This window comes from Typopeltis vanoorti, chromosome 22, assembly GCF_054136105.1.
Source record: "Typopeltis vanoorti isolate ZY-2024b chromosome 22, IOZ_Tvanoo_1.0, whole genome shotgun sequence".
Taxonomy (NCBI): Eukaryota; Metazoa; Arthropoda; class Arachnida; order Uropygi; family Thelyphonidae; genus Typopeltis; species Typopeltis vanoorti.
In genome coordinates, this window is record NC_143570.1 from 58,167,104 (window position 1) to 58,181,239 (window position 14,136).

The following is a 14,136-nucleotide window of genomic DNA, read 5'->3' on the forward strand; positions in this document are numbered from 1 at the left end:
GTGCCACCACTAATTTTTCAGCAGAAAGAAATACGTAGAGGTTTGTTTGCTCTAGATATGAAAGTCTCATAGTCCTAAGAGTATTTCTCTAACTGTTCTAAAACAACTTTTTACATATTTCTATTCCACTGGTAATTATCCTACAGTTGGAAATTAGCCAACATTAAACCTATTCTAAACAGGCTTTCTTCATTAAAAATTATGGAAACAACTACCATGCTATAGTAAAACTTTAGTTTAATATAACTGAAAATAATCACCAGACATTTTGACCTTCATATTAAGCTCATCTGGAGCGCGCACACACACACACACAAAGAAACAAGCTATGTTACAATCTACATAGTATGTTAAAGTCACACTAATTGGTCAACCATTTAACATACTATGTAGATTGTAATGTAGCTTGTTTCTTTTTATATATGTATACTCCAGAAGATCAAAACACAAGTTAGTTTATATTAAACTCAAGTTTTACTATAATGCAATAGTTGTTTCCATAATTTTTAATAATGAATACTGATCACCATGTAACTATGAAAGGAACTATTCTAAAAAGCATGACAAATTATCCTCCCTGCGCTCTCAATTCAATCCTTTCTGAAATTAATGCAGAAACCTATTAAGAGTCAACTTCTACACTATCTGAAAACCTGAATTAATAAATGAGTGTTAGCATGGATTCCAGTACTATTAATCCATAGAAATTTTATATTTTTGCTGATATTACTTATTTATCAAAACAGATGGCTACTCATGATGGGAAGCATGTAACTGGTTTTGGCAAAATACATAATTAAATAAGCTCTTATCTCATGTCTATCATCCTTCTTTTAGCAAAATGAGTTGCTATTGTCAGTCTTCTCTCTGTCTCTCTCTCTCTGGGTGCACATTTTGTGATGGGGGAGACAGATCTTTATCTTCAAATTTCAGAATTGCTATTGTAAGGTTCTGTTATGATATAAATAGTACAAGGTTATGTCTTTTACTTACTCTGTTCTCAGTAACTTTCTACAAGTGATGAGAAATCCAATTCACAGTTCTGCTGATGTAAGTACACTGTACTCATATTTTGTATTTGACAAACATGAATTATAGAAAAGAATAATATCTCTTGGATATATTATCTATAACTATAAGTAATACTGATCTCGGAACCATTCTTTAGCTGGAACCTAATATTCTTATTCACTTCAACACTCATAAACTTAGAAATTGGTTTTTCATTTCTTGGAAAAATACAGAGAATATTATACCATATTTGATAAAAATCAGCATTAAAAACTAATTAAAAAAAAACATCAACTGCATTCTCAGTGGTAAGCAAGCTTGGTATTAAGGGGAAGGGAGGAATAAGCCATCTGAATAAACGTATATGGAACAAGAAAGAAATCAATGAAAACGTATTTGAATCTTCCAGAAAGGCAAGGAGAAAAGAGAAGGATTTGTGGTCATGTAGGATGCAGATGAAAAATAATACAAGTGATGATTTTGAAGCTCTTTGATGTGTAGATGAAATAAAAAGAACAATATATCTAATAGGATTTTATTCCAAGTCTGAGAAGGTAAGGACAATCATGAAGAAATACTCAGGTTGGTTGGGCAAGTAAAAAGAGGTTGACATTGCAAGAAATTTTAGTTAGAGGAATATGACTGGAAGGAAGAAATAGTGGTAAAGAGGTGAACTGTTAGAGTTTCTGAGGAATACTTCACTCTGGATTTACTGTACATGGAATTAAAGGCAAGCAACTATCATAAGAAGTCAAGTGCATGTGTATTCAACCCCAAGTTTCTCAACCTCTATATGAGATCATTTAACTAATCTTTAGGTGAAAAATCTTTATGAAGTACCTGTCTTTCCAACCACAACATATCATCAATGCAGAATGGATTATGGAAGCTCACTACTTCAGGCAGCATGTGGATTTTTTTTTAATATCAACCACAAACACACAAGCTCACAAAATCCACAATACAACAATTGTGTGTGTGTGTGCACGTGCGCGCAGGTGAACAAGTGGTTAATGAGATAAAAGGAATCCCTGACAATATGGAAAACATTCATTGCAGTTGCATTAATTGGAATAAAAACAGTTTGATGAAAGTAATCTTTAGAGGTAGCTGTGGCATAATTAAAATTAATAACTTGACATCTATAAAACCAACAGTAACAACTTTAATGCATTAAAGATACAAATATTTCGTACTGAAAGTAACAGTACATCATCATCAGTGTAGAACAAACAGTTAAAGGAATGGAATACAAAGTACAGAGCAGTCGGTGGATTACCAATGAAAATTGTTGCTGTGTGCCAGAAAATTAATATCAATAAATTATTATTAAATAATTCTTAAAAACTATTTCATTGATGGTTGCATAAGATAAGAATCTCCCAAACTTTTGGGGGAGAGAGAGAGAGAGAGATTCAAATTTGGCCGATGTAAAAGGGCTTCGCAACTTTTTTTGAAAAGCCGTTCATATTTAAAGTTGCATCTGTGGAGAAGATGAGCTTTATCCCACTGGATATTATGTTTAGTGTCAATGCTATGTTGTGCTAGACTAGACTTATGAGGTTTCATGTATTCAATATAATACTGATTTTCATTCTCTTTTTCCACAGAACCGCCTGTTTGTCCAAAGTATGTTAAAATTACATTCACACGGTATCTGGTAAAAGCCAGCTAATGATAGAGGTGCCAGATTATCTTTTGTAGATGCAACGAGTGAGAAATTTTGTTGATAGGAAAATATGTGTGAATAAGATGATACTTCTTCAAAATTCTGCCAGTAGGTTCTGAGATGCCTGAAATATAAGGGATTGGAACTCTGCGGTCTGTTGAAGAATCCTCAGGTGTTGGAACATAGGAGTCAATTATCTGTTGATTTTGATTAGGGTTATAACCATTAGATTCTATTAACTTTTTTATAGTGAAATGTTCTTGTTGTAAGCTTAAAGGGGAGGAGCACACTTAATGTGCTCTATTATTTAAAGATTTGATAACACCGATTTTTTTGAGAGGTATGATGAGCAGACTTTTCATGAATGTATCTGCCAGTAAAGGTAGGTTTTCAATAGGCACTTATTGACAAAGTACCAGAGGATGTGAGTGGAAGGAGGATGTCCAAGAATGGTAGACTACCAGACTTTGATTCTTTAAAGATAATTGTTACATTAGAATTATAAAATATATACACGTTTACACAAGAATATTATTTAATTTGCCAAATATTTCAGTCTGAATATTACAGACCATCTTCAGTGGCTACATAGGAACAGTTTTAAAAAACAAGGTGGAATACGAACAATTGATCATTCACAAATAGAACGAGATGTGTGACATCTTATCGCTAAGTATTAAAAGAGTAAACATTTTTTTATCAGTCATGATTAAATTAAAGATATTAATTCAGCAATTCATGTAATAATCTTAAATAACATTAGACTAATAAAAAAAATAAAATAATAAATAATGTGTTATCTTGATTAAACTTTCCCAAATTTTCGATACAGATATACAGTCATTATGATTCAAGTTAGGACGTTGAAGTAAGGCCTCCACACTTTCTTTAAATAAACGTTCAAATTTATAGCGACATCTGTGTAGCAGGAGAGTCTTGGACCAAAGGATGTTGTGGCTTGTTTCTATTCTGTGCTGAGATAATCCAGATTTCTCGGGTTTGTTGTGTTGAATGGATGATTGATGCTCTTGAATTCTTTTTTCTGTAGAGCGTCCAGTTTGTCCAAAGTAGGAAAGATTACAGTTACATGGAACTTGATACACACCAGATAGAGACATAGTTGAGCATTTATCTTTAGAAGGAAAATGGGTGGATAATTTGTTAATAGGTGTATAAGTGACTGTTAAATCATATTTCTTCAGAATTCTTGAAATTGGTTTTGAAATCCCGGAAATTATTATTATTAACAACTCCAGGGAGTCCTTAGACTCATCGAGGGAGGCCCCAAATCATGTTCATCACCACTATTCGACATTCAAACAGTATCTAATATATCTTGCTTTAAACTCATTCACTGTCACAGCACCCACTACAGACTCTGGCAGCTTACTCCACTCGTTCACCACTCTAAAAGTAAAGAACCCAGCTCTAACACCCTTACTAACCACACTCTTGTCCAGCTTCCATGGATGTCCCCTAGTCCTCCCACCACCAGCCCTGTTCTCCAAAATATCTTCTGAATTAATTTTATAGAAACTCTTCAGTAATTTGAATGTCTCAATCATATCTCCCCTCCTCTGCCTATCAACCAATTTCTGCAACACACACAAATCTTCAACCTGTTCTCATAAAGTTCATTCCACAGACCTGCTATCATCTTGGTCACTCGCCTCTGGATCCTCTCAACCTCCTCCCCATCAAGAAGAAACCTAGGTGACTAAATCTGGGCACAGTAGTCAAGATGGGGTAACGTAAGGAATTGGAACTCGGCGTATTGAATCTTTGTTGTTTTGTGTTGGATTGTAAGAATCGAAAAGATGTTGTGTACTCTTTTTGGAGAAGCTATTTAGTTTCATGTAATGTTTGATAGTCGAAAGTTCTTTCTGCAATAAATGAGAAGTTGAACAATTAGTTTTGGCTCGTCAGATTAAACATTTTATGAATCCTGTTTTTGGACAGGGATGATGGGCAGATTCTTTGAGAATATAACAACCTGTGAAAGTTGGTTTTCTGTAAACTGTTGTTGTAAGAATATCTGAAGGAGAATGGATGAGGAAAAACCTTGTCAAAAAACAGGAATCATAAAATGTTTAATCCGACGAGCCAAAACTCTGCAGATATTCTGGATGATCCTGGAAAAGATTATGGAAAACACAGCAAACCACACCCTCCAAATGAAGAAAGACAACCTAATTTCCAAATTCATAAGACTAAAAGATCAAGAGAATCAGCCGCCATATTCAAATTTCTCCATAGTGAACAATAATAACCAACTAGAAGCAAGAAACAACAAGAGCCCCCAATCGCCTACAGGTAACAGTAACATTGTTAACCTATCCAACCAAGCTTTAAACAAAGACGAAATCTCGATACTAAACAAAAGGTTTAAATTATGCTGTAGAACCCAAATTGATAAACACGCTTGAATTTATTGTAATATTGAAAGAGGCCCAAGATTCATCCCAAATAACATAGCAGAAAAGATATGTTTAGAAACAGCCAACATTTTAAATCATAACAAAACAATAACAAGCAACCTAACCAAACACGAAGTAACAGCGATGAAATCATTAAAATCTAATCCGGACATCGTAATAACTAGAGCAGATAAAGGAAGTGCCACTGTTATTTTAAACCCAACCACTTATGTAGAAAATATGAATCTGCTGGTCTTGGACAATAACACATACTAATTAGTTAACTACAACCCAACCAACAGAATAAAAAAGAAAACAGAGAAACTACTTAAGTCAATTAACACATGGCCCAAAGATACGGTCAAAAAACTATTTCCGCACTATGCTCGTTCCCCAAGAATTTACGGACTACCGAAAATTCGTGAAGGGATAGAGAGCCTGACTTATCACTTAGCCAAAAAATTAGCGGCAACACTCAAGGAGTTGGTAGGTCATTCCCCCTCTGATATCAAAAATACACAACACTTCATAAACATCAAAACTATGCCGTCTTTACAAATGTCCCAATCAATGACATAATCCTTCTTTTACAGAACGAATTCCCTCCAGATATAATGGCGCTCTTTGCGCATGTATTACGTTCTGGTTATTTTGTATGGCAAAATGCTTTCCACCTACAAAAAGAAGGCACAGCCATGGGCTCACCATTATCCCCCCCCCCCATTGCTAACTTTTACATGGAACATTTTGAGCAACTTGCTTTAGGTTCTTCCCCTTTAAAACCCAAAGTCTGGCTTAGATATGTTGACAATGTTTTCGTGATCTGGTCCCATGGTCGCCAGACACTAGACATATTCCTTAGCCACCTAAACAAACAACACAAATGCATACAGTTCACAACTGAGATTAAAAAACAGAACACACTTCCGTTTCTAGATACACTTGTCACAGGTCTTCCTTCTGGCAATCTTTCCTTCATGGTTTACCAAAAATCGACATATACTGGCCAATATATACACATAAACTCCTACCACCACCCAACACAAAAACAAGGTGTCATTAATACACTAAAAAACAGGGCTCTGAAAATCTGCTCCAGTGAACAGGCACTGAAAGACAAATTTAAAATAATCAGCAATACTCTTTCCAAAAAAATAGGTATACAGCCAAAACACTATTAACAAAATTTTCTACAAGACTTCAATAAAAAACAAAGACAAAGCAGACTACAACAAAACTATAACCATTCCCTACATTAAAGGGACATCATACTACAAAAATACAATCTCAAAGCCACCTTTAAACCCTCTGCAAAATTAAAAAGCTTACTCAACTCATCCAGAGACTTACTTCCCCTGCTGGCCCACCCTGGAGTATACCATATTCATTGCACCTGTAACATACCATATATAGGAGAAACAGGATGCACAATTCCCATCAGACAAAAAGAACATAAAAAAACACATTAAATATAATAATTATGGTGAAGCTGGCCTTTCTGATCATGCCCTGAACACCTTACATAGAACTGACTGGAAAAGCACTTGTCTACATCATACCAAAACATAGTATAAACGCAAATTTAAGGAAACCTGTGAGATCATTATCAACCACCCCAATCTGAACAATAATGAAAATCTAAAAATCCCATGCATATGGAAGGCATATATTCCACCCTCGGAACCTTCCTCTCTAAGAACAACTATAAACAGGGCTGTATGAAATCCAGGATCCTAAATCAAAAATAACAATTGTAATACTAAAAATAGGATATCACTGTTACTGAAAGAACACTATCTAAAAGAAAAAATGTTTATTCATGTTATCTCAAATTAAATCTAGCTTGATGTAATTTATATATACACCTAAACCTCTTTTTACATGATAGATACGTTCCTAAAAATTACGTGCGAGTAGAATTCGCGTAAAAAGAAGTACTGACTCCATGGAAAAAGTGAAGATTGGTTCCAAACTTGAAATATAAGCAAAATAATGAAAAAAACAAACATTAAATTCGTTAGGATCATAAGATTTTTATTTACATTTCATGGAGAACACACATACATATAAAGAATTTTAATAACTTTAATAAAACATATTTCAAATGTTTGCTAACGATTCTATAAAAAAATTATATTATTCGCTATCAGTTTCTGATAATAAATGTGAAAGCTTTTGTTTTCGTGAGACTGTAATATCACCAGAACTACTAGATATGGTATTATCGTCATCAACTTCCGCCTCAACTTGTGAAATTCTTCTTGTCATGTCTTGAATAAAAGTACCACTGGTTGTTTCAGTAGTTTTAGGCATGAACTCAGTTATTAATCGCTGTGTTGATGCTTTAGATAAGTGGCGATATAATTCTCTGTATGAAGACATTAACAACTTAAGCTCACGCAAAAACTTACCAGCACATTCTTCATTTGGATCATGTCGGGCAAAATAATTGCTTAAATTACTGGCCAGTTTAAGACCTTCTTTAATAATATCAGCAGTAAAAGTAGGATTATCTTGATCATTATCATTAACTTCTTCACTTTCAGGAGTCTCAGAAACAATTTCGTCTTCGCTAAGAGGTTTATCAATTAACAATTCTTCAATATCTGCTGAAGTAAGATCATCGAATCCTTCTCCGCCAATTTCACATGTTAAACTCATTATATTGGGGAATTCTGCAGTATGATTGAAGGGAACAGGAGCATTCTCTTTAACAAATGCAGGTCAAATAGCTTTCCAGCATGCATTCATAGTTTCTGGTCTCAATTCAGATAACGATAATCGAACCTGATCAATACAATCCATAATTGAAAATTTTTTCCACACATCCATAACTGACAGTGTTTCATCATCATTTAGCTTGTTCAAAATGTACAGAAATGTTAGTCTATCGCAATTATACCCTGATCAATAGGTTGTAGCAATGATGTGGTATTGGGCAGCAGAAAAAAAAATTGCACATTTGAGTGATCTATGGCAGGATGACCAGGTGCATTACCAAGAATCAAAAGCACTTTAAATTCGAGCCCCTTGTCATTCAAATAGCGTCTAACCTCTGGAACAAAATGTTTGTGGAACCACTTAGTGAAAATATCAATGGTCACCCAAGCTTTTTTGTTGGCCATCCAATGAACTGGCAATTTTTGAAAATCTAAGCCTTTCATTGGCTGTGGTCTTAATGATCGATTTATGAACAGTGGTTTTAACATCCGATCTCCTAAAGCGTTCGAACAAAATAGGCATGTTATGCGATCCTTTGCTGCTTTGAACACACCAACAGTTTTTTGCATTTTTGATACGCAAGTTCTGTTTGGCATTTTTTTCCAGAAAAGGCCGGTTTCATCATCATCAAATTCCTGCCATGTACCCTCAAGGGGTGTACAGGATATGATAGTACTACATGAAAAAACTACATCACTACTAACTTCCTGTCTACAATTTTCCTCCAAATCAGTCTGTTACTTGTCAAGACTCCAACATTATCAGATATTATATTTCTATCGTCTAAGGAACTTTGTACCGTACCAATCCACCTATATCTTGGTTTTCCTCTGGGTCGTTTTCCTGCCAACCTGGCAGGGAACACTTGTTTTGCTAATCATTTCTCTCCCATTCTATTTAAGTGACCATACTACCTGAGATTAGCTCTGCTAACGCATTCCTGGATGCTGACAATGTCAAGTTCTTTCCTAATAGCTTCGTTTTTAATATGATATTGCCATTGATGCCATCTGTTCACACCTCTAATCTTTCTCAGGACTCTCATATCTGTGGTCTCTATTATAATTTTAATTTTTTATTTTATATTATTCTATATTATATTATAATTTATTTTTAATTTATATTATAATTCTATAGTATAATTTTATAATATTATAATAATTATAGTAACTTTTATACTACCATACTTCAGCATTTCTGGTCGAATATCATCCACTCCTGCTGCCTTTCCACGTTTTAAGCCTTTGATGGCTTTTTCTACTTCAAGTATGGATTTGTATTCCTGACTGCATGCCTGGTCAGTGTTTTACTTCTGACCCAGCTCTCAGATCCATAAGTTAAAACTGGTTTGAACACTGTCTTGTATACAGCTAATTTAGTGTTCCGACTAATTTCTCTCTTATTCCGTATGAATTTATTCAATTGACTTCCCACCATACCAGCTTTGTGATTCTGTTGTCTATTTCTATATTGAATTTACCATCTTCACTAAAAATCGTGCCTAAGTAACTGAAATGTTTTACTTGTTCCACAGGTTCTCCATTCACAACACAGTTGACATTTTCAATGATTCTGCTTATTTTCATTATCTTTGTCTTTTTATTGCTGACCTTCATACCATATCTATTACAATAGTTATTCAATTTATTCAGAGAATCTTGCAGACTCGTAGCGGATTTATTTAGAAGTATAACATCATCCGCATAAAGCAAAGAGCTGACATTAACATCTCCAATTTTCATATCATGTTTAATACCACTTTCCTTCATAATGTGATCCATATAGATAATGAATAACAGAGGGGATAATGTACATCCTTGTCTCACACCAGATTTAACATTAAACCATCTTACTTGTACTTCCTTCAATTATAACTGCTGACTTACAACTCAAATAAAGACTAAGTATTGCTTGATATAATACCCCATTGAAACCATATAACTGTAGTGTATTGAATAGCTTCTCTCTTGGTACCTTGACATATGCCTTTTCCAAATCGACAAAAATTAAATACAGATCTTTGTTATATTCCCATGCTTTCTCAACTATTGTCGTAAACTGAAGATCTGATCATAAAAGCCTCTATTTGACATGAATCCAGCTTGTTCTTCACCAAGCTTTTTCTTCCACAATTCTTCTCAATCGTTTCTCAAGTATACTTGCATAGATCTTGCCAGGAACACTTAGTAGAGAAATACCTCTGTAATTCTCACATTCAGTTTTCTTTTTCTTTTTATATATGGGTACTATGAGAGCTCTACTCCAATCATTGGGAATTCGTCCCTCTGTCAAAGCTTTCTGAACTATGCAGTGCAACCACTAACTTTTATACCACCATACTTCAGCATTTCTGGTCGAATATCATCCACTCCTGCTGCATTTCCACATTTTAAGCCTTTGATGGCTTTTTCTACTTCAAGTATGGATATGTATTCCTGACTGCAAGCCTGGTCAGTGTTTTTTACCACTGTGCTGTCATCACTGCTTGTTTCATTTAGCAGTTTTCAAAGTAATTACTTCATACTTCAAGGATATCTCTTTCTTCCGTTTTCATGCACCTTTATCATCTCTAACTCCTTTTACAGCACACTTTCCTCCATTCCTAAGCTTCTTCAACAACCTCCAGAATATTTTGCCACCTTCTTGATATTTATTTTCTATATTCTTGCCAAAGTCCTCCCATGACTTTTGTTTAGCTAGTTTTACACAGTGTTTAGCATTCTTCCATTTGTCTCTGTATTCTCTAAGAGCACAAGCTTTCTTCAGGGCATTCTTGAAGGCTTGCCATTGAATCTCCAAGGTTTCATTCCTGTTCTCAAACTGTTTCATTTTTTCTTCAATAATCTTTGTGTATTTTAGTCTACAGTTCACATCTGAGAGCTGCTCAACTTTTATTCGCTTTAAAACTTTCTTACATGTTATTCTTTTCAATATGAAATTCAATTTTATCCTGCTCAAGACTAAATAGTGATCACTTCCAATTTCAAATCCTGTGTATACTCTGGTGTTGTGCACCAGGGAGAAAACATCACTATCAACAATAACATAGTCAATGAGACTTTTCTTACTCCTTGCCTCTTTTCTCCCTATGAATTTGTGCACATTTTTATGTTGGAACATGGTGTTAGTAGTAACCAGTCCATGTCCTGAGCAGAAATCCAACAAATATTTGCCATTATTATTAGCTTTGCTGTTGTCTCCAAATTTTCCCAAAATATTTTTGTATATCTCACAATCATTTCCTACTCTGCTATTTAGATCCCCAACAAGGACCAATTTTTCCTTTTTCATTGTGTCAGTTGCTTTTTCTAAAGCATCAAAAAATTCCTCCGCTTCTACCTTAGTAGAACCTTCTGTGGGACCATAGGCACAAATAAGTCTCATTGTTCAGTTCTATATTCTCATATTTTCCCACATTACTCTACTTGAGACTGCCTGCCATTCAAGAAGATTAGCCTCGTATTTGGTATTGAATACTATGGCTACTCCTTCTTTTCCTTGATTGTCATTGCCTGAATATAACATTTTGTATTTATTGCTCAGAAAGATCTCACCAGTTTTTGTCTTTTTTTGTTTCAGTCACCCCTATTATGTCGATCTGGTACTTATCTAATTCCTCAGCTAGCTCCATTTCTTTGCCATTCAGGCTTCTTATGTTGATAGTACCAATTTTTAACTCTGGTGATGTTAAGTTGGGGTGTGCTTTCACATTTGTTCCAGTAGCTGACTTTTCGCTGTTCGCCCTGGTTCCCTGGCGAAAACAACAGGGGCCTTGTTTAACCGGGCGATGCCCCAGTTAAACAAGTTTCAGCTGGCATGAAATTTTTTCACATTGTACCATCATTTTTTATTTTGGTTTAACCAATAAGAATACAATTTGGTCGGCTAAATCCGAAATTGCCAGCCCATCCTCGTTCGTTCAGTATCCAAGTAGATACCCAACAGGGTGCACCACGAGAAGGTAAGGATTGGATATTAGGTCAGAAGCCCTGGTCAGTTCTCCGCATTCCTTTAAAGGCTATGTGGAGGTCTCCTCTCAGTTATACAGCTTTGACCCTTAAGCACCCCAGGCCAGTTTCATCCATATTCCAAACTTGTTCAAGAGTGTAACCTCCATCTTCAATTATTTTAGCAAGTTTTTGTGGAAATGCTTCAGCAGCTGTTTCATCAGCAGAAGCCGTTTCACCTTTAATTTTTATATTACGAAGAGCATGTCTTTTAATAAACTTAGCCAGCTAACCATTGCTTGCATGAAATTCATATTTTTTCCTTGATTGCGATAAAGTATCTGGCTGCAGTTTTTTAATCTGTTTATAAAATCTCAATGCTGATTGCTTGATGGAATTTCCGTCAACTGGCATTCTTTTTTGTACATTCTTCTATTCACATCACTAAAGCTTTTTCGGCCTTTTCTAGAACAACATCTCTTGTGTATGATGATAATTTTGCACTTGATTTTGTACCAGAACATACCGCATTTCTAATAGACTCTTCATTTTTCTTTATAGATTTGACAGTTGATTCACCGACTCCAAAATGCTTACCCCACAGCCGTCGCACCTTCCCCAGTTTGAAGATGATCTAAAATTTGAATTTTTATATCCAAGGAAATGGCTTTCCTTTTTTTTTTTTTGGTTATCGGCAACATCATGTGAGGGTTGGATTAAAATATTTGGTTAATGAAATTAATGTCTGAAAATTACATATAGCTTTCCATTTATTATTTCTTGGCAAAATTATTAATTTTATAACGCGATTTTAATTTGATTTCACTTAAAAAATGCAAATGCAAAAAATGCGGTAACTGTGTTGTCTACTCAAACACCAAATTCAAACTGCTAAGAACTGCTTTTGTATGCACAGTCAGTTATATAATTCGGAGAATTACATAACTTCTAAATTCTTACGAATGAAATTCGTAAGAATTTAGAATTTTCTTAATTAAAACGAGAATGCAAACCAAAAAAAAAAATATCTCAGAATTTTCTAGAATTTAGAATTTTCTTAATTGAAACTAGAATGCAATTCTACAAAATTCTCAGAATTTTCTTGAATTACGGATTTTTTCCTAACTTAGACTTTAGGTTGGTCACGTAAAAGTGAATAAAAATCATGTAAAAAAAATTATTTTTGATATTCCAATTCGCGTAAAAAAATTCGCATAAAAAGAGGCTTAGGTGTATATATATTTTTTTTTCACTGAGGTCATGCCAGTAGAAAAACGTGATCAAATCATTGTTTCTCTAGCTTACGGTTTGTAATGTAACTCAGGCTCGTCTTGTATATTTGTGTATGCTCAGATGATGATTTTGATATGAAGATTGAAACGTCAGGATAATAAAAATAATTAGTTATAACACGGTTGTAAAATCCATAATTTAGAAATTGAACCTTGTTCTCATCCATTCATCCCCAACCTCTCTTTGGCTTCGTTATGTCGATGATGTCTTTGCTATTTGGCCACATGCTGAAAAGGAACTTACCACATTCCTACAATAGATAATCTTCACCCATGCATTCAGTTCACCATGGAAAAAGAAAAGGCTGGTAGTCTACCATTCTTGGACATCCTCTTTCCACGCACATCCTTTGGTACTTTGTCAATAAGTGCCTATTGAAAACCTACCTTCACTGGCAGATACATTCATGAAAAGTCTGCTCATCGTACCTCTCAAAAAATCGGTGTTATCAAATCTTTAAATAATAGAGCACATAAAGTGTGCTCCTCCCCTTTAAGCTTACAACAAGAACATTTCACTATAAAAAAGTTAATAGAATCTAATGGTTATGACCCTAATTGAATCCAACAGATAACTGACTCCAATGTTCCAACACCTGAGGATTCTTCAACAGACTGCAGGATTCAAATTCCTTATATTTCTAGCATCTCAGAACCGATTGGCAGAATTTTGAAGAAGTATCATCTCATTCACACATATTTTCCTATCAACAAAATTTCTCACTTGTTGCCATCTACAAAAGACAAGCTAGCACCTCTATCATTAGCTAGCTTTTACCAGATACCGTGTGAATGTAATTTTAACATACTTTGGACAAACAGGAGGTTCTGTGGAAAAAAAGAATGAAAATCAGTATTATATATTATTACAGTAATATATAGTAATATATATTACTATAATAATATATTACTATAGTATTATAGTAATATTGAATACATGAAACCCCATAAGTCTGGTCTAGCACAACATAGCATTGACACTAAACATAATATCCAGTGGGATAAAGCTTGTCTTCTCCACAGACGCAACTTTAAATATGAACGGCTTTTCAAAAAAAGTTGCAAAGCCCTTTTACATC

The 14,136-nt window shown here is 34.6% G+C and overlaps 1 protein-coding gene across 3 annotated transcripts in view; it reads right to left on the bottom strand.

The window, feature by feature from the left end:
• Positions 1–14,136, bottom strand: part of LOC150094438 (rho GTPase-activating protein 12-like) — a 413,607-nt gene that overhangs the window by 130,106 nt on the left and 269,365 nt on the right. The gene's annotated exons all lie outside the window — the stretch shown is intronic.